The following is a 20,685-nucleotide window of genomic DNA, read 5'->3' on the forward strand; positions in this document are numbered from 1 at the left end:
GCGGATGGACACGATAAAATCCAGTGGCGTGGCGTGAATTGCGATGTATCGTTTATTATGCCATTTAAATCTATGGTAAAGAATCGATTGTTAAGGTGTTCGCTGCGAACACCCTGTTTATCGATCCTTTACCATAGGTTTAAATGGCATAACAATCGATACATCGCAAAGCATGCCACGCCACTGATAAAATCGGCGGGATCCTTTAGCGTCCCCGTCCGTTTCCTCAAGTATTTCTCTTCCTCCTGATAATGTTTTAGTGGCTTTCCCTGTTTCCTTGTACTTTTAATTTACTGCAGGGAAACCATGAGGGGAATAACGCTTGTCTGCCGAGACATTTTCCCAATTTCAGCGGCCCGATTTTATCATTCGTCGAACATGGATCGATCCTTCGAAAGGATTACAATTGAACTAACTTTGGAACTATTCTGGCTCATATGTAAAAACACTAATATGCGTAGGGAAACTAATGTTACATACGTTTTTTCTACACTGAGCCACAAATTAGTCCCGAATCGCAAATTATAGTCAAATTTTGCCTTATTGTTAAACCTGAGTCGACGAACTCTTCAGCCGCTATTGAAATCATAATTCTTTCGCGGTTGGATCATCCGGCCGAGCTGATCATCGCTATATGTAAAGCACAAAGGGAAAAAATCGGATAGTACATGGTTTAGTATATATAAAAAGTCAAAAAAAGATCCCTCCCCCCCATACCCCACGAACAGCCAACCCCGGAATTCAACGAAATCTTTTTAGGTTTAAAATATCAGTAAAAATATAATTATTTCCAATTTCCAAGATTAATACTTTATTGTAAATTAATTACTGATTGAAGTTATTAATTTTCTAATTGTATTTATAATGTTTGATCCTTTAGTTTTAATTTTATTTTTTATTCTGTCTCTTGTTTTTTCGAGAATTTTGCTTGTATTTATTATCATTTTTTATTTTTATGGATTTATATTGTTTATACTATTTATAAGAGGTATCGTAGTTCTTTTAGCTTACATGATGTGTGGTGTAATTATTATTGAAAAAGTTACTGGAACTTATAAATTTTATCTAAGATTAAAGCCCTTTTTGGGCGATGACTTTTCGTGGTTCACCGATTTTCCGGTCCTGCGGACTCGCTGTCGATAATTGAGAAAATCCCCGATTCCCACGACTGCAAGACGAATGCGAGGAAATTAGGTCACCGGTTGGCAACGAAGCGGAAGAGCAATCGGAACAAGTCGTCGCTCCGTCTCACGCGAGGGCCTATCTCCGTTTTCGCATGAGCCCTGGAAAGTATGGAGTTTTCCGGGGCGAAAGGCTCAAGTTAAAAGGCACTTACGCGTTTTTTGCGCTTCAGGAGCGACGAAGTGTTACGGGGAACGCACCTCTCCCGTAGGGGGTGGCTTTGCGCGGCGAAACACACTCGAGCTCACCCTGCCGTACAGAGGAAAAACACCGTATAAACATTCGGATTTTGCCAGATTTCTTGGTTTAAAGTATGGATTTCTTTGAAAAAAACTCGGGATTTCTTTTCTTCAAGTTTTACAGAAAATTGGATGCGCAGTTGCTCGCCATTGAGCAGTATATGTGCATATAAACGGTGATGAAACTACAAAAATGGTACCTCGGGTGTTCCAAAATCTCCGCTCCTATGTCATGCTTGAAACTTCCATAGAATAATCTGTATAAATAGGGGGAAAATCACTAAAATTTTAAAAAAGTTCAATAATTTCCCATGTAGAAAATAACAGGAAGTCTGCAACTTCCCAAGCCCTTACTTACTTACTTATCTCTTCAGTTTCACCAGCGACACATGTCACACTGGAAAAAAAACACATTGGATCTAGAGTCCAGACTCTTAAAAACATCGAAATGAAAAAATACTCTTGATTCAATCGGATTTTTGCTTAAATCAAGAACCAAGCCTTTTAATTTGAGCGGATTTACTTTTGATGTAAGCAAAAACTGATTGAATCAAGAGTATTTTTTCTTGTCAATGTTTTCAAGAGTCTGAACTTTAGATCCAATGTGTTTTTTTTTTTTCCAGTACTGGCCTTTTTTAAAGAGCCAATTTACTTCCTGGATGGAATAAAAAACAATTTAATCCGAGAAAAAGGCTAAAAACCAAATTCAAAATAAAAAGGGGATATTTTGAAGAATTTCACCTTCACTTATAACCGCAAAAAAAAACAATAACGAAGCAGTTCAATTTTCTTGCGAGGTTGCGCGAGGATGCGCGTAATGCGCGTTTCTTTCTGCGAGGTAACATGAGGTTGTAATGTATCAAAATGTCCTTGTTTTTTGCGCACTGAAAAAAAAACTCCGGCCTTGGAATTCGTTCTTACGGGCTGGATAGACACACCGTCCGCGTTCCGGGGTCAGAGTCCAAAAGTTCCGGGCGTAGCACCCGGAGCAATCGAAGCTACGGCTCCGGCACCCGGAACTTCCGGTCTCTGAGCCCGAGATGGGCGATATACCTATATAGTCCGTAACTTTTTTTCAGTGCAGAATTTTCTTCGCATCAGTTAGTTATAGTTGTGTGATTTGAGCCGTTTAAGAATAGATATCGGTTAAACTTAGGGTTTGGGTTTAATATGGCAACGTTTGATTGCTTATAAGACGTTTGTCGTAGGAACGGCGGCATTCTGCTCCGTTTCCGTATCGCACTCAGCAAAGGAACCAGAGCGAAATATACGAGCTTATAATAAACATAATGAAAGCTGATTGTTCCACGCCTCGCAGATCACAACCGCGGGTCTCTACGGCGCCGCTTGCAGCGTGCTTGCGCCTCGAAGCCTAATCCTTTGATACCTTCCGACCTTTCTTTCCAGACTCGGCTAAGCTTCGGTTCGTGCCGATAGGGTGCGCCAGGTGCCTAAACCCTTTCCAGCCTGCCACAGTAAAAAAAAAAAAAAAAAAAAAAACACAGAACTGGCATGATTGTGCCTTTGGAGTTGGGTCCCTTGCTCAGTGGGGTGGTTCTCGCTTACCGAAAGGTGGGCTGTGTTCATACCAAGAGTAAACAGGACTAAATTGGATCGCTGAAAAATTTGGACGGTCGATGTTCCGCTGTCTCTTGTCCGTTTTTTCGCATGCTCCGAAGATGTCCATGACGCTTGCGCCGATAGTTCTAAATTGCCGACACCGTTCATCCTCCGTTTAGATAAGTAATCGATTTGACCCGATTCTATACGCATCGATTGTTTCACTTACGATTCAATGGACAGCACCCAGTGTACCACTAGACAAAGTCTGAAGTAGAAGAAAACGACACTTGTTTCTCTTCAAAATCTTACATGAAAAACAATTCGCAAAACGGGAAGTTTTCCCACACAACTCCTGAACGAGATATTAAAAAGTCTTTAAAACACGGATCAAATAGAAGCTCGATCTACAAAAGACGTCTATTTTACATTTGCCGTTGAACCAATGTTAATAGAAAACATTTTTATTTTGTTTCGGAGTTGATTTTCAGATTTCCCGTGGTGCGATTCGTTTTCCTTGAGGAATTTTGCAGAGGAGACACGTAGCGTTGTCATTTAATTCATAGCTTGTCTAGAGGGCTACTTTGCCAATTTTCGAGAAACCTGTGTGGAGATACACATTTTTAAACTTTAATCTTCAATATTACAAGGTATCTAGTATTTTTTAATTTTGAGAAATCCTGATATTTTCCTGATTTTTCCTGATATTTCATAAAAAATTTCCAATATTTTTCTAATTTTTCTCGTAAAAACGATATTTATTGCATAAATGAATGCGGAAACTAAATTTTCTGATAAAGTTCTTATTATTAGAAAAGACGGTGCGACGACTCCTGGCACGGTAGGCAAAAAGCAGTAAAACTTCTCTGGTGAGGAGATTCGCGTAAGAAAAATTCCTGATAAAACGTCCGATTTTCCTGAATTTTTTCCTGGTCGGACAAAATTCCTGATATTTTCCGGTTTTTCCTGATGCTAGACACCCTGATATATCCACTGTCTTAAATACATTTTAAAGGGCGAGCCCTGGTTTTTACAAACTTAAAATGACATGCGAAAGCAAGCAGAGCAAGCTTTCCCGCAACGAACAGCGAAAATCAACCTCAAAGACGGCACATTCCGTGGAAAAGAGAAACTTCTCACCTGCGCAATCGTCGCAGCTGATCTTTCGCAAATGTCACGACTTGAGCCGTCAAACCAAACACGGGCGCACGCAGCACATTAGCGCTTGAATATCAAATGAGTGGCGGCACACAGTGGATCGAGTCAATTAGAGAGGTCGGACAGGAAATTTTTCACTAAAATTGCAAATTCAGATGTTTATTTCGCCACATTTTAAATTTTGAGGAGTGGGTCCAGAAGAAAATTTCACGAGGAAACCGATGGAGCCACTTTCAGAACCTTAAAGTTTTGTATAATAAACAGAGTTATAAGCGTTTAAAGTTTCTAAATTTTGTCCGATCTCTCCTATTGACTCGATCCACTGTGCGGCACCGCGGCGGATTTACCCCTTTTTCTGAACGCAACGTATCAATAATACCCGACTCGCGGCTTTTCCAATGTCCGCAATGACCCAGTTCTTTCCGCGGAGTCGATTAAGAATTAAAGAGCACGGAAATTCAAACTCGGCTGCGAATGGCGTGTCTGCCGGGAATGATTTCGCATTGCCGCGGTAAAGTTCATCGTTCTTGTTTAGAGAAAGGTCACTTGAAGAAAGTGCGGAATGGAAATGGATAATTTGTTCACACAGATGAAAATAGGATGCATAGTTAAGCCCCTGAATGGAGCTCTTGCATGTGTCTGTGTCGTGTCAGGGATTTGCGCTTTAAGTACTTTTTCTTGCGTAAAATTTCGGGAGAAACACAATGGTGCCACTGGTTTTCTCTGAAATACACTTCAAAACTCAAAAACCGTAAGCAAACACATTGACAAAGTTGCCACTTTGTTTGGAGACTCCAAAACTGAAAACACGGCAACCATGCTAGTGTATTTGCTACCTATTTTTGCATGAAGAGTTTGACTAGATATAGAGGCGGACTATCAGGATATCGTGTGATATCCACTCCGTTACGGCCTCAAGTCAGAAAACTTTTTCTTGAGCTTTGGAGTTCAAAGAAAGCCAGAGGCAGCATCGTGTTTCTCCCAAAAATGAACGCGAGAAATAATAGTAATGACATCGCAAATCCCCCTCATATGTAAGAGCTCCATTAATGCACTAGGTACTTCTGCGACTCCCAATTGGACGTATTTCTATCAAACGGAACTACGTACATTATGACGTGAGCCCTGTTACGCATATATTTTTATGGGTCTCAGGGCTCATGTCTTAATGCACATAGTTCCGTTTGGTAGAAATACGTTCAATTGCCAAATTACCTGACGAATCTCTGTGGAATTGAGTAGCTAATACTGTGCTTCTGATAATAACCATTAGATTTCCGAGGGATTACATGGTATCCCAACAGTCTGTAAGACATTACCAGGATATTTCCCCGAGTAGATTCATAATTTCGGGGGTTATTTGTGCTGAATTTTCTCGCCAACCGTACTGCTACGAACACAGCACGTGGAGAAATCTATTTTTCCATTTCGGGTACCAGGATCCCTTCCCGTCACGAACATACTCGAGCGTCTCCGGGCCCAGACGAAAATGGGTCGCAAAAACCGCGTCCGGAGGAGCGCCTGCCGGTCTCGGCTCGGCAACCCGAGCGGCACGACACATAAATTCTTCGGCGCTACGCACTTCATGGAAGCCTGACACGGACTCAAAAGTTTAGATTGCTAAAGTTAAATCGATTTCCAGGGAAAGAATGAGGGAAGAAAACTTGTGACGTCTTGGAGAGACCTCCACATACACGCCCGCTCCCCGCGCTGCGGCTCGCACGTCCTCCGATGCAGCGCCTTCCGATTTGTCGGATGCAACCCGCGTGACGTCTGATTCCCAGCTGTAAATTGCTGCCGACTGCATGGGGAGTCGTCTCGCGGCGGGATGGGCTGCCCGCTGTGACGCGCAGTGTTGCGCTCAGGAAAAACACCGTATGAAACTATCGAATGTTGCTAAATCTCATTTACGTCGTTCCCGGCACGAAGGAACGTAACTTCATTCCAAGGTTGCAAAATTGACTTAAACAATTCAATTTTTTACGGGAGTAAACTTGCATAATTATCTTTAAAAATTTGTCTGATTTTCGCTTGAAATCAGAAGAAAAAATTGTGAAATTTTCAGTTCGGGATTCCTAAAATTATCCTGGTAAAAGTGCACTTTGCGCGGGAAAATTGGGCAACATGGAAATGCAGTTACGTTCTTTCGTGAAAAAACGTAGATTTGAAAAGAATGCAGATTTTCTGGAAAATCTATGAATTTTTGTCGTTGGATTTTTCGGAGAATTTCGCCCCCAATTTTAAACTGAAGAAACCGGAGGTATCAAGGGAATACTCTTAGCTTTCCTCAGAAATAAATATTTTATTGGTGGAAACTTGACAACATCCAAAAGCTCCGAGGCGTTTTCCCGCAGCGCTCTGGCGCTCTGATGCGAAGGGCCTCCACGCGCAGGGTGGGCAATCGCAGGGAAGTATATTTATTGGGAATATTAAATTAAGAGTTTTTACAATGGTGGGAGATTATCGATTCAATTGACAGTGAGTTGTAACATAAAGACTTTTTTTCTGCATTAAAAGGAAAAGCTCCATGAAAAAACCAATTGTTTCAAAGAGGATTCTAGTTGTTTTAATAAGGGACTCCTATTGAAGAAACCAGGCACTTCTTCCTTTGTTTGAAAAAAAAAATTAAAAATTTAATTAAACAGGAATTCTATCTGATACCGCTGAAGTTCTTTCGCCGGAAATGAATGCATTTATTTAGAGTATCTTTTCATAAAAATTAAATTATTCTTTCAAGTCAACAAGGAAAGACTTTGAACATATGACACGATGCGTTATTACAAAAAAGCATTGAACATTTCTAAAATTAACGCATTTAAAGAAAGATTGTTGTTCAAAATCAACTTAAAATCAATCAATTCAAATCCCCCGACCACAGAAATAATAGCAGCACAGTTTGATTTCTTCTTCTTCTTCTTCTTCTTCTTCTTCTTCTTGTGTCGCACTAGGTGGTTTTAAAATTTGCAAGGAAACATCCAGATCCGTAGAAACATTTTGTCTAGCAACAAAACCGCACAAGAAAAATTTTAAAGAGCTTAGTGAAACTAGAAAAATTATTGAATGACACATTTCCTGTGTTGTTTTGCTGATGCCACGAAACAAGTCTTCTGTATTTTCTTTTATTTACCATTAGAATCAATCCACTCGAAACCCAAACTTCAACAGCAAAGGAAAAAAATCTCTCGAGACGATTCCAGACTGTTGGAGGAACAATTCCAACTTTGAAAACCTTGGATAGTAACCGGTCTGTTTCTTAAAGCTCTGGATTAAAGGTACGGGTAAGAGGATTCCGCCTCTCGTTAGTTAGGCTATCGCTCGTGTATATCATCCCTTTACAGAAAACGGAAGACCCATCATCCGGCCGAACCTTGTTGTCTACCAGCCAATTACAAAACTGGATTTGAAACGCGATGGGGCGCGTTTGACGCGGAGATCGGGCAAGCTGGGAGCGGAATTTCCGAGAACGACAAAGCGCGATGCGCTGGAAAGACCGCTGAGCCCAATTCTGAAAAACCAGTGAGAATGAGGCTTAATATTTTTCCGCGGGAGGCACGCCAAGTTTGAAGCCGGGATCGACCGGCCTCCCCTGTAAGTAGGATTAAAAGCACTTTGCCGTCTATGAGAAAAAAGTGCGTAGCAACGGCCTCCATGTTGCCTAAGTTCCAGCTTTCTCTTTAACATACTACTGGTCTGCCGTGCTGAGGAAAAACGCCGAATGAACATCCGAGAGTTGCCAAAATTCCCCTCCTAAAATATTAATTTTTGAGACATACATAGGCTGTCCCAAAACAACTGGCACTAAGGCTGTCATTCGGAAACTACAATAGATATCGACATGCGGTTTGCGGGAGGTGATAGCTCATACTCTTAGCTCTTAAACGAGCCTAAGTTGAGCTAGTTTGGTTAAAAACTCAACGAGTTACATCAATTTTCCCGAGACGTGTAAGAAATACCCCTACGGATTTTTCGGTAATTTTTCATTCCGTTAACTTTGCCTCCGCAAGCTTTGCAAGTGGTTCAGACGTTATGAATCAAGTTTCCACTTGTCTGGATGCAAGTTTGAACTTTCCAGCAAGTGTTTCCATCACAGCCGAGAAGTTTTTTTCTGTTTGCAAAGTCCATTTAGTGAAATTGTCCGGCCTGATAACGCGTTTTTTTGCGTTTCGTCATGAGTTCACGCGCGCAGTTGAAGCAAGAGCAACGATACGCAATTCGATATTGCGTTCGTCGTGAATTATCTGCCTCTGAAACTGTGAATGAAATGACAGTGGCTCAGAAGTGTTTCAGAAGCAGATAATTAACGACGAACGCAATATCGAATTGCGTATCGTTGCTCTTGCTTCAACTGCGCGCGTGAACTCATGACGAAACGCAAAAAAACGCGTTATCAGGCCGGACAATTTCACTAAATGGACTTTGCAAACAGAAAAAAACTTCTCGGCTGTGATGGAAACACTTGCTGGAAAGTTCAAACTTGCATCCAGACAAGTGGAAACTTGATTCATAACGTCTTAACCACTTGCAAAGCTTGCGGAGGCAAAGTTAACGGAATGAAAAATTACCGAAAAATCCGTAGGGGTATTTCTTACACGTCTCGGGAAAATTTATGTAACTCGTTGAGTTTTTAACCAAACTAGCTCAACTTAGGCTCGTTTAAGAGCTAAGAGTATGAGCTATCACCTCCCGCAAACCGCATGTCGATATCTATTGTAGTTTCCGAATGACAGCCTTAGTGCCAGTTGTTTTGGGACAGCCTATGTATAATGAATATTTCTACATGAAATCTTCTGATACTTTAGATAACACTGCGAAGAAAATCCTCTGGGAAATTGGACTGAAAATTGTCTATTTAACATACTACTGGTCTGCCGTGCTAAGGAAAAACGCCGCATGAGCATCCAAGAGTTGCCAAAATTCCCCTCCTAAAATATTAATTTTTGACACAAATAATGAATATTTCTACATAAAATCTTCTGATACTTTCGACAACACTGCGAAGAAAATCCTCTGGGAAATTGGACGGAAAATTGTGACAAGTTTTCCTGAAAATTCGTACAACCGAAAGGAATTTGGCAACGCACAAAGGTACATACGGCGTTTTTCCTTAGCACGGCAGTGATATGGGCAAAAGAAACGCTTGATACGCCATAACTTCATGTATCACGAGTTTAGTGAGGGCCCCCATTTGGAAAATGTGATATTTTGGGGTAGTCTTCCCTTCTCTGACCCCCTTTTGGTGGTTGTGGCACCCACAGAAAGTTTTCCCTTTTGCTGATTAGCACAACGCAGTTCAAACCAGAAGTTATGGCGTATCGAGTGTCTCTTTTGCCCATCCCGGCCACGGGCCAAACTGAGATATAATACTTTTGGAGACCACACGCTAAAAACGTCGTGTAACTCCCAACTGAAGTCGCTACTACTAGTAGTGTGCGTGCAAAATCAAATCGTACAGCAAATAGTATCTACATATGACATCTCGGCGAGTTTTGTAACGGCGCGGCGCTGCATACAACTATTTTAACTCTCAGGGCGTGCGGGATTGCTTTGATCTCATTTGAAGGCGCACTTCGCACTTATTGTTAGTGTCGTACGTGCAAAATCAAATCACACAGTAGTGGTTACTACAACCTCGCGTGTTTCTTAACGGCGCTGCTTCGTGCTTATTTTTCCTTGAAATTGTCGGGTACTTGAGAGCAAATTTCGTACAAAATTGTCTGAAAATTTCGGAAAAAAACATTCAAATTTTTACCAGTAAATTCGGTTTTTATTGAAGGAAACCTGACAGCGTCTGAAGGTTCATACGGCGTTTTTCCTTAGCACAGCAACATTATGTATGAAATAAAAGAAAAAATCCGGATAATATGGATAGACGTCACAACAAAGAGCGTAATGAGCTTGTGTTTGAATTAGCAGCGTTGCCAAATCGTCCCGCTAATCACGAATCAAACGCCTCCGAGCTAAGGATCATATTTTTTACGCGCTCTGGTGACGGCGATGCGGTGTCCGAATTGGGAGACAACGAGATTAAAATGAAACGCAGCGGGTGAGGGGGAGGGATATCATTAGGCGGCGCGGGCCCAGGAGGGGGCGGCGAAAGAAAACTTCCGGGGCGAATGTGTTTTTTGTGTCCGGCAACCTTTTTTTTTTTTCCCGCCCCGGTTGATGGCCCTGCCGCGTGTTTGCCTTCACGCTTCGCACCTGCGAGCGTTCACGCTTGAGCCCCCCCAGGGTCCCGGGATCCCTTCCGGGATACGCTGTTCCGAGCGGTAAACATTCGTGTCGTGAAACTCATTTCTCTTCCCCTTCTTCTTCTTCTTTTTGAAGCCTGGATGGCCGCTTAAACCATTACCACGTCATTTTTAAGGCACGGCTAATTAGAACTTAAGGCTTGGGTGTCGGGACCTTTGTGCAAAGCTAGGGTGGGGGGGGGTTGGTAGGGTTTTTTTGGCAAAGAGATTAAATTTCGTGTAAAAATGGTCATGCCGGCCGGTATGCGTGTCATCTGATGACGTCATCGGATAGAACATTCGGGTTCTCGTGAAACGCATCGTGAATACTGCCGGGCTACGGACAAATGCTGCGTAAGCTTTTAGACGTTGCCATATTTCTTCTGATAAAATACGATATAAAATAAAAAATACGCCAACCCATTTCGCAAATATGCGTCAAAAAATTTGCTCAGGTCTTTTCAAAAGCTCGGTCATCGCATCGCCTCTCGACCATCGGCCCGAATCCTGATGGGAACCACGCGAGCTGCAGCAAGAGCTTTGACTTTCGACTGGGAAAACTGCGCAAATTCCGGCGAAAACGATGCAGATGGAGTTGAGGGAGTTGGGGGGGGGGGGCGTTTTATCAGAGCCAGACAGGCTTACTGGCGGGCGTTTTATCCTGAGTTCAAAGTTCCATTCAGACGAGGCGGCAATCGGCAGGGCTCAGTGGCAGAGCAAACATTAAAAGTTTCGCATCGCAACGTGTCGCGAAAGTCGAACTTTTCATGGAGTCTACTTCTGATTTTTTCCAGCCTGGTCGTGGCCCGGGGTTATTTACGCGCTAACCCCCCCCCCCCTCCCCCCGTGAGCTTTCGGCGTTGTTTACACGCAGGGAACATATGATTTCGTCGCGTTTTGTTGCCGGGCGGTCGAAGGCGCACAGCGGATCGAGTCAATTAGAGAGATCGGACATTAAATTTTTGACTACAATGGCAAATTTTGATGTTTATTTCGTCCAATTTTAAATTTCAAGGAGTACTTTTGAAAGAAAATTTCTCGAGATAACCAATGAAGCCACTTGTAGAACCTCAAAATTTTGTATAATCGGAGTTATAAGCGTTTAAAGTTTCAAAATTTTGTCCGACCTCTCCTACTGACTCGATCCACTGTGAGGCGTCGGGACACGGATGTTTTTATGGGTTCGCTCGATGTATCGCGAAAGCTTTTACCCTGCTTCAGCCGTGCTAAGGAAATACGCCGCACGAACATCTGAATGTTGCCGAATTTCCCCTCATAAAACATTTATTTTAAAAGGAATTCGTCATTATTTTTCGGCAACTCTGGTTTTTAATTAAAAAAATAAATAAACAAACAAACAAAAAACGAAAACAACATTACGAGCGACGGACACACCGTGGTATTCTCAGTTTTCCCGATTCCTCGACACCCCTACCTACTCCCTCCCCCGTAAAAGCACCCCTCCATTCTTGAAAATCGATACAATTCCTCAGAAAAACTCGGTTTCGCGGGAGGACTCTGTGCAATTCGTCAGTCTTCTGGCATAAAGACGTACCTCTCTTTCAACATGAGCCTTGTCTGCCGTAGAATACTATGCTTTCCGGGGCTTTTGCGGAAATCGAGATACGCCCTTACGTCGGAGAATCAACGAATTCTGCGGACAGCTCCGATTCACCTGTCAGGAAGGCCCGATTGAGAGTGGCGATACGCTCTGCCGTGATAGCGAAGAGAGCAGAAAGTCCATGCCGGGATGAACCTCGAGACACATAAAGCTTGTGCTAACCATGGCTCATAAAAAAATGCACTTATTGCACTCTTCACTATCTCGGCAGCGTTTCTTCGCGGTTTTATTGCGTTTCCCGCGTATCTCTCGATCGGCCCTGTTCCCGGCGTGACGTTCGCGGAACCATCACACCGGAAGTGCAAACTTACCTCTCGGCACCGGGTTTGACGGCGCGAAAACCTCGGCCGCCCCCGCCGACTTGAGCATAAATTATTCGCGACAAGACGCGAGACGGGGTGCGTTTCGGGAGGTTCGGCAATGCTGGTGGCCGCGCCGTGACGTATCTCGGGTTGATCGCGGAGAAAAGCCGGAAAAACTCGGGCCGGCGAGTCGCCGCACAGTTCCGAGAAAAGAGGCGAAAAAGTAGAATATATTATAAAAAATAGGAGTTTGAAAATTGGGATGAAAATTCTGAAAATCTTGTTTCGTGGTTTATTTTTGGGGTGTATGTTTTTGAATCGAAAGAACTGGTCGGGGGAAGTAAATGATGATTGAGAAAGTGGGTGCAAGGAGACGAAAAGCCTGGGAATCGCCTTTTGAAGCGTCAAAGGTTTGGGTTTGTTTTTCATGTCTATTAACTAATAGCATAATTACAGTTTTGTCACTTTGCAGGCGTACCAGTCGCTCTATGTGTGTATGTCCCTTGACCACCCCTCCTCCACTGCTGCATGATGCCGAACTGCAGCCTTCTCTAGAATCTTGCACTTCAGCAATTCCAATATGATGAATTCGTGGCGGTTTGAATTCTTTAATGGCAAACATCTTCGAAAGGGGCGAAATATCTTAAATCGTGATCCAAATGAACGTAAAAGTGTAAAATGCGTTATGCCTTGTCCCGTGTTGCATGTGTCCTTAGAAGAAGGCGAAATCGTGTTACATCCAACCTCAAACTATGGACACTAAAAAGAAACTCCGGCCATGGAAGCCGTGCTTACGGGCAATATAGCCATACATATACCATTTTCCGGGCTTAGAGGTCGAAATTTCCAGGCATAGCACCTGGAGCAATCGAAGATACGGCTCCAGCACCGGAACTTAAGGCCCCTGAGCTCGAAACGTATGTCTACATAGCCCGTAACTTTTTTTTTCAGCGAAGGCGATATCGGTTGATGTGTCCTCCAACGTAGGGAAAATGTTTTGATGTGCGTTAGACTGTTGCGTCCAACCTCAAATGTAGTCGGTTCGGGTTGATGCGCGTTGCATACACCCTCCTTCGAAGGCGAAATAAGTCCGTGGCCGCGGAGGGTCTTTTTATCGCCGGGCGTGCGACGGAGATTTAACAAGTAGACACGCTGACAGCCAGCCGGTCGCGCGATAAGTATCTGCAATTCGGTTCATTAAAATTAGAGGAAATCTTGTCGTTAAGACCTGCCTTTACCTTCTCCACGACGACTTTTCAAGCCCCGCCGCCCCCTCCCGCCACCGCTCCTAGCGCTTACCAATCAACTTGATCTCTTTGAATGCACCCCGGGGAGCGGGGGGAGGAACCGAACGCCTCGCCCTGGGAGAGCCGTCATTATATTCTTTTTTTCCATCGCCAAGGTCTTATTCATTATGATTTCCCGTCCTCGAATCTGAAATGAGGATACTCGACGCTTAACCCCCCACCCCCACCCCCGACGCCGTTTTCTTTTCTTCTCGGTTTTGCACCTTTTCCTTGTCGCGGGGAGGTATCAGCGAACCGCGGTGCGATTTCACGGGCGAGCGTTTCAGACGCGCACGAAGCTCTGAATTGACGGGCTCCGGCGAGATGCGCATTTTGAGCTTTGAATTATTGTACCCACTATGGAAACTGCTTCATGTCGTCGCATAATACATTGAAACGTATACTGAAGAGATTAATTAGACAGGGTAACGAATGAACTCGAGTATCGGAAACTGTAGACTTTTCCCTGACTTTTTTAAAAATGATTCCTTACTAATTTTGGCTAAATTCCCTGAATCCTTCCAAACTCAAAAAAGAAAGAAATTGCTCGACTGTTTCAAGAAACGTGAACCTCTCGGTGCTTCTTTCAAACAAAAAACTTGCGGATCTTAGGAATGTAATGATTACTTGCTAGCGGTTTTACCTCCACATTAAAGAAAAAAAACCACCTCGAACATCGAATTCGAGAATTCCCTGACTTTTCATTGCTTATACGATTGAAAGTGTTCCTTAGGTAAGGATTATGTAACCAATAGAGAAATCAAACACAAATATTATATTGCCTCGATAAAGGACCAGAAGTAGGGGGGGGGGGGGGTGTAAAGTTGAGTTTTTAATATTTCAACAATGGCTTTTCGAAAAAAGTAACCTCAAATTCCCGGTCAAAATTTTAAGCTGCTCCTTCCCACCAGCTTGACTTATTGTGTCGTATAAGAATCAAGCCGTGAGGAAAAGCAAAATCAGTAGTGGACACTGACCTACGACAAATGGATTACATTTTGCAATAAGGAACCACTATCTCTGGCTCTACCATAAAATCACATATATGCATAGGAAAACTAATTGCATTGATGATGTTTCCATGGGCCAAAATGGGCCAGAAATAGTGGTTCCTTGTTGCAAAATGTAATCCAAATGGTATTTCCACTCTGTATTTGACCTGAATTTGTGGTTGCTGCGAATTTAAAATGTATAATGACTAAAAACTTGCCGAAACGTCGCGATTTCTTCAACTTTATTCTTTGAGCCTCGTTCTCGCGTGTTTCCTGTGTTTTCATTCTTGAATTTCGTAGATACATTGAGCTACCGTCCTCTCAACATCATACGTACTTTGCACTGGTGACAACTCTTGCACGAATCTTGAAACCCGTCATTAAAACAGAGAGCGTTTATGAGACGATCCGATAACCGTGCTCATACGTCGGGCTGGTTATTTATTTTCTCGACTACGGGAGCGGATCCACCTTTCAATAATGAGCAGTCGCGGAACAATAAAGCCATAATTGGATCCCTAGGGACCGGATGATCCGAATCGCGAGTCCCTGGCGACACCCTAGACGGGTCCGCCGTGTGTACAGTGTGGACACGGATGTGGACGGAGGATGACCCTTCCTCCACTTTCGGCTCACTCCGTCGCTCCTCTGACGTAAGGGCGTATCTCGATTTCCGCATGACCCCCAGTTAATATTGATTTATATGTAAAAGAAGGCTCACGTGAAAATTGAGATACGTTCTTCTGTCTGAGGGACGACGACTCATCCGAATGTTGCGATGGTTTTCTGATTTTAAGCTTTTCTTCCGGGGTGGTATATCCCGGCTGCAATACAAAATCGGACCAATTAATTGCTTCGTTGAGTGTCTTTCGGGTGAGGATATCACTTCTGAAGTAACTCGATTCGTAACGGTTAGGAAATGGGTAAGTTCCCTCTTTCGGTGCGACTGAATGGGCCAGCTCTATGCTGGGACGAAATATTTAGAAAACCACGCATTTCCAGCCTCTTGAAGTGTAAACTGTTGCGTCCACCAATTAAATCTCTGTCCGGAAAAGACTGATTTCAGGTTTCTTATTACAATCCTCGTTGTTTTTGCGGAGAAACACACCTTTTTGGGCTGTTACACAGTTTTTACCGTCTCCTGAACAATGTCATTTTTCCGAAACAGGTCGTTTCCGAACTGAGCGATTCTATTAGTTCCCTCAGAAATGACGTATGCGTAACAATGCTATACACCAAATTTGCCTAAAATTTAAGCTTTGGCGCCAGAAAATGAGGGGTGCTGAGCCAATCGTGGCGTTCAAAAAGGTTTCTCTTGCTTTAAGCTATTAATGCTTTAAGCCTCGTCATCAAAAAATGTTGCTCAACAATTTTAGATCATTCAAGATGCAAATGCAAATGATATTATTACCATTCTCATCTTTTTAATTCATTAGGTTTTTGTCTTTGAACCTTGCCAACTTAGAAAAGACATCGAAATGCAGTCGAAATTTTTGGGCTTTTAATTTGTTCTAGCCCCTTTATTTTCAATTGTCTTAGTACACAAAATATCTTTATTATTGATGTTAAACAGTCGGCCTGAGTAAACTGCTCCAGTCGACACAGAGTGAAAACTCTCCGCTGAAAATCCAGGGGCTCGGACAGGAAAATCCTCGTGTGACGCGGGCTCGAGTCGGAGCAAAAGGAAAACGATAAATCACGGTTTTCGACGCACAGGCAGAGACGTAACCCAAGCCGGCGCGCGAGGGGCTCCGCTGCGTCTCCAAGCTCAACTTTTAATGAACGCGCTCGCCGGAGATGCGTTGACAGTGGTAAATCTCACCGAAAAGATTTGTCTCCGTCGCGTATTCGCGTCACCAGCGCATCGAGCACGTCGCACAGTGGACCAAGTCCATGAGGCAGGCCAGACACGAAATTTTCTATTAAAGCGGAAAATTTTAATGTTTATTTCGACACATTTTAAATTTAATCAGTGAGAACGAAAACACACCAACTCGAAAAAATGAAAATAAACAAGACACACGCAACACTGCGCAGTGGTTGAAGAAGTTACCACAAGAAAAAGATTTTTGGTGCTGAAAAACAAGTACTTAAGGACACTTTGAAGGTCCAAGCTGGAGCAGATGCGTTAAAGTCAGTGACTTTTATGAAAACTGACTTTTTTTTATGGAAACTGAGCATTTTTGAGTTTCCCAGTTGGTGTGTTTTCGTTCTCACTGATTCAATTTCAAAGGTTGCTCAGTTAGGAAAATTTGAAGAGGAAACCGATCGAATCGACTTTAGGACAATCGACTTTGGTTGAAATTTTTCGGTCTTGATATCCACGTAGACTAGTGTAGACCCAGCACTGCTCTACCATCCTGCTTCGTTTTCTGTTTTATTTAATTCATGTGCACATAGCTTTTTTCTATCATGAAGCGTCCAATTTCCTCTTCTCACCGTGCAAAAAGATCGTAAACCGAACGATCTGGCAACCGCGCGCCCCCGAGCGCGATCGGATACAAGTTGAAGCTAAATCGACGCGGAGGACCGCCCGAGGGGGGGAGAGGGGGCAGGGGGCCGGGAACTGAGTTGTGTGTATGTATTTCAGAAATAAATAAGTTTAATGCAAGCAATAAAATATGATTTAGCGGTGCTTTACTTTTAAGCACTTGCAAACTCCCGCCCGCTCCCGCCCCCCGCGCGCCGCGCCTTAAGTGCTTAGTTTCCTACCCGCTGAAACTTTATCCGGCTCGACCTTACGTGTTTCTGTTCGATGTTGATGTCTCACTCCGTCTGGCCCGGCTCGGCAGGAACCGCGCAAGTGCCGCCGGGGACGAGGCGCCGTCGCACGGTTTTTCCTCCCCGCTCGGAGCTGTCGGTGCGGATGGGTTAAAGGGTGGATAAATATGAAAATGGGGGTTTCCACATGCAACTGACGACTCGAACAATGGATGCGATTCGATGTGTGGAGGGTAAGGGGAGGGGAGGGAGAGAGGGAGGGGGCTGATAGGCAAGGCCTCGACTAGCTCGGTCGTTCCATCACCGAACGGGAAAGAATAGACATGTTCGCTGTTTGCCATTGCAAAACAAGATTTCGCTTGCTGATATAGCTCGGGCGTTTTTCGACATCCCGACAGCAAGGTAAAAGGAAAGAGGGAAATTTAATTAAAAATTAATAAATATAAGTGGTAGTATACAAGGTGATCCGGGATTAAACGGCCAGCTGCATGGGCGTGTTCTGTGGGTCGAAATACGATTTTGTTGTTGTATTGAATTTTTTCCAAAAGTGCCTCCAGTGAATGAACATGCCTAAAGTTTATGATTTTGATTGGTCTCGAAGCTCCGGGACCGAGCGCAGCATAGCAGGTCGGGTTAAGTTAGGTCACGCAACTAAACTAACTCTCCGGTAAAGCTGGAAGTATCACTCGAATTGAAGGCGACAAAAATTCCCGGAGAACTTTCAGAAAAACAATGCAGTGAGTTTCCTTGTAAAAATTAATACATAATGCGCAATTTCGGAACGTTGGAGCAAATTCTGTCTTAGCAGTAAGTGAACAATTGAACATGCCAGCTTTTATGACTCTGATTGGTCTCGAAGCTCCGGAACCGAGCGCAACATAGCAGGTCGGGTCAAGTTAGGTCACGCAACTAAACTAACTCTCCGGCAAAGCTGGAAGTGTCACTCGAATTGAAGGCGCCCCAATCCTGAGCGACAAAATTTCCTGGAGAACTTTCAGAAAAACAATGCAGTGAGTTTCCTTGTAAAAATTAATAAATAATGCGACGATTTCAGAACGTTCGAGCAAATTCTGTCTTAGCAGTAAGTGAACAATTGAACATGCCCGGATTTTATGATTCTGATTGGTCTCGAAGCTCAATAGCTGGATTCGTCTTTATCCGACTTTAACATTAGATACTTGGATTACATTTTGTAATAAGGAACCATTATTTCTGGCCCATTTTTGAAACAACATACATACAATTAGTTTCCCTATGGAGATAAGTGCTTTTATGGAAGGGCCAGAGATAGTGGTTCCTTTTTGCAAAATGCAATCCACTTGTCCTCGAAACCTCCGTTTAGGAACTATTTCGCCTTACACGCACGACTCGATGTAAGATCATCCCATCAAGCTCGATAATCTACGAGGCATCATTTTCGGGACAGAGCACCACCCCGGAGCACCCCGCCTCCCCTGGCGATGCAATAAATCTAAAAGCTCGCCTGACAAATTGAGGCAGAGCACTTCCAAGTCGCTCATCGCTCATTTGGCTCGTTATTGCGCCTTGGCCCCGAAAACAGAAGTCAGAAATTAACCCGCAAATTATTGCCACCCTCCCCCGCCCCGCGTCTTGGCGGGGGGATCGGTAATTGGTGCAGAACGGCGAGCACTTAATTCCAGCCGTCCCTCCCCGAGTCGTAACTTTGTTGAACAGAATCATTAAAATGATCCTCCTGGTCGACTTGATAAAAGTCGGCGGGAAGTCCCCCCCCCTTACTTTTACACCCCTCGGCGCGTCCCTTAAACGGCCCCTTCTCCGACGACGAGAATTCGCGGAGCTATTACGGCGGGATCGGCTGGATGGAGACCTTTTGATAATTACGGAATGGATGTTCTCCCGCCGCGACTTTCGACTTTCGACCGGGGTGCGGGGGGAGGGGTGGCTTTTCAGGGTTCTTTTTAAGGGCCGGAATTTCATTCGCGGCGCCGCAGAATGCGGGAGTTCGAAGCCCGGAATGCGCGCCCCCTTCGACTTTGACCCTGAGCGAATATTTCGGGTCTCCCCGGCTGGCAATGTACACGATGTTAAGCGATCGACTCGTGCACTTACGGGATATTTCGCGCGTTCCTGAGTGTACTCATTGACTTTGTTATATTTTACGTGAAAGTGGGTAAGTCTAGCACGGTCGAGAATTGTATTTTTGTCGTAAAATTCTCGTAAAATGAGCTCTGACATTTTTCTTCTGAGTATCCGGAAAGTCTGCTACGATTATTTCCCTGATTTTTCCTGGCATTTCAAATAAAATTTACTGATTTTTGGTGCGAATAAATTGACGCTTCGTTTGATTTAACAAATCGACATGTTCAATGCATCGAATCAAATATTTGAAAAATGCTTGAAACGCCTAATTTTCTAATCCATGAACTATTTTCCTGAATCATTCCTCATCTCAACGATTTTCTTACTTTCGGGATTTTCCGGTTTTCACTGACGGGAAACATCCTCCATAAGCGAAAATCTGAAAAAATTTTGGGCAGAAATTGGGTGTTCGATTGTTTGTATCAAGTCTCCAACTCTAAACTGGCGTTACGTTCAGGACGGAGCCTTCATTGAGAAAGACGACGATTTCTAATGCAAGCAAAAATGATTAATAATTGTAGCTCGACTTCCTAACGATGCGCCCCTACGCAAAATACTTCCAACCCTAGCTACTTGACGCCACCTCCAAGCAAAGCAAAACCCACCAATATCCCGCAGACTCTGCCGGGGGTTACGAGCTTCTCGACGAGGCAGAAGAGCCGAGGGGGCTGGCACGGACGGACACCAGTGCCAATATTCCGCAGAACACACAAATGCGCACGGCGCCCTCCCGAAGGCCCCTGATTTATGGAAGCGTGTTTACGCCGCGCCGCCAAATCGCCCCCGAAAACCCCTGATTCAATCCGATAAACCCCGACTTCCCGCACGACGCGGCAACCGCGGCGAATCGTGTTTACATTACGGCACGTTTCTCCGGGGCGCCGCGCCGTCTTACGGTGTCACTCCCGGAAATTCATTTAAATTTTATTTTAACTACGGGGGCCTCCCCCGCGCCCCCCGCCCCCCCCGCCCCCTCCCCTTGGCACACCGAGGCGCTGACTCCGCACACTAGACCGTAATCACGAGTTCCCAATATGTTACCGTGGACTCCGGTTGCTAAACCGACGAGAGAATACGGTTTTCGGGCTCGGATAAATTCGGATTTTATTCGGAGATTTGGCAGCGATGTCCTGCATGGCGCAGCAGATGTGACGAACGGAAGAAAGCGCATAAAAAACGGCGGAAAAAAAGGAGCCGGGCGGGAAGAAAAACACCGGGGAAAAACAAAAAGGATAACAACAAACAAGAGCCTTGCAGCTGAAGCGCGGAGGACCCA

The 20,685-nt window shown here is 44.1% G+C and overlaps 1 protein-coding gene across 3 annotated transcripts in view; it reads right to left on the reverse strand.

Moving 5' to 3' along the window:
- Window positions 1–20,685, reverse strand: part of Sema1a (semaphorin 1a) — a 583,530-nt gene that overhangs the window by 94,642 nt on the left and 468,203 nt on the right. The gene's annotated exons all lie outside the window — the stretch shown is intronic.

This window comes from Bemisia tabaci, chromosome 6 (genome assembly GCF_918797505.1).
Source record: "Bemisia tabaci chromosome 6, PGI_BMITA_v3".
In the NCBI taxonomy this organism is placed as follows: domain Eukaryota; kingdom Metazoa; phylum Arthropoda; class Insecta; order Hemiptera; family Aleyrodidae; genus Bemisia; species Bemisia tabaci.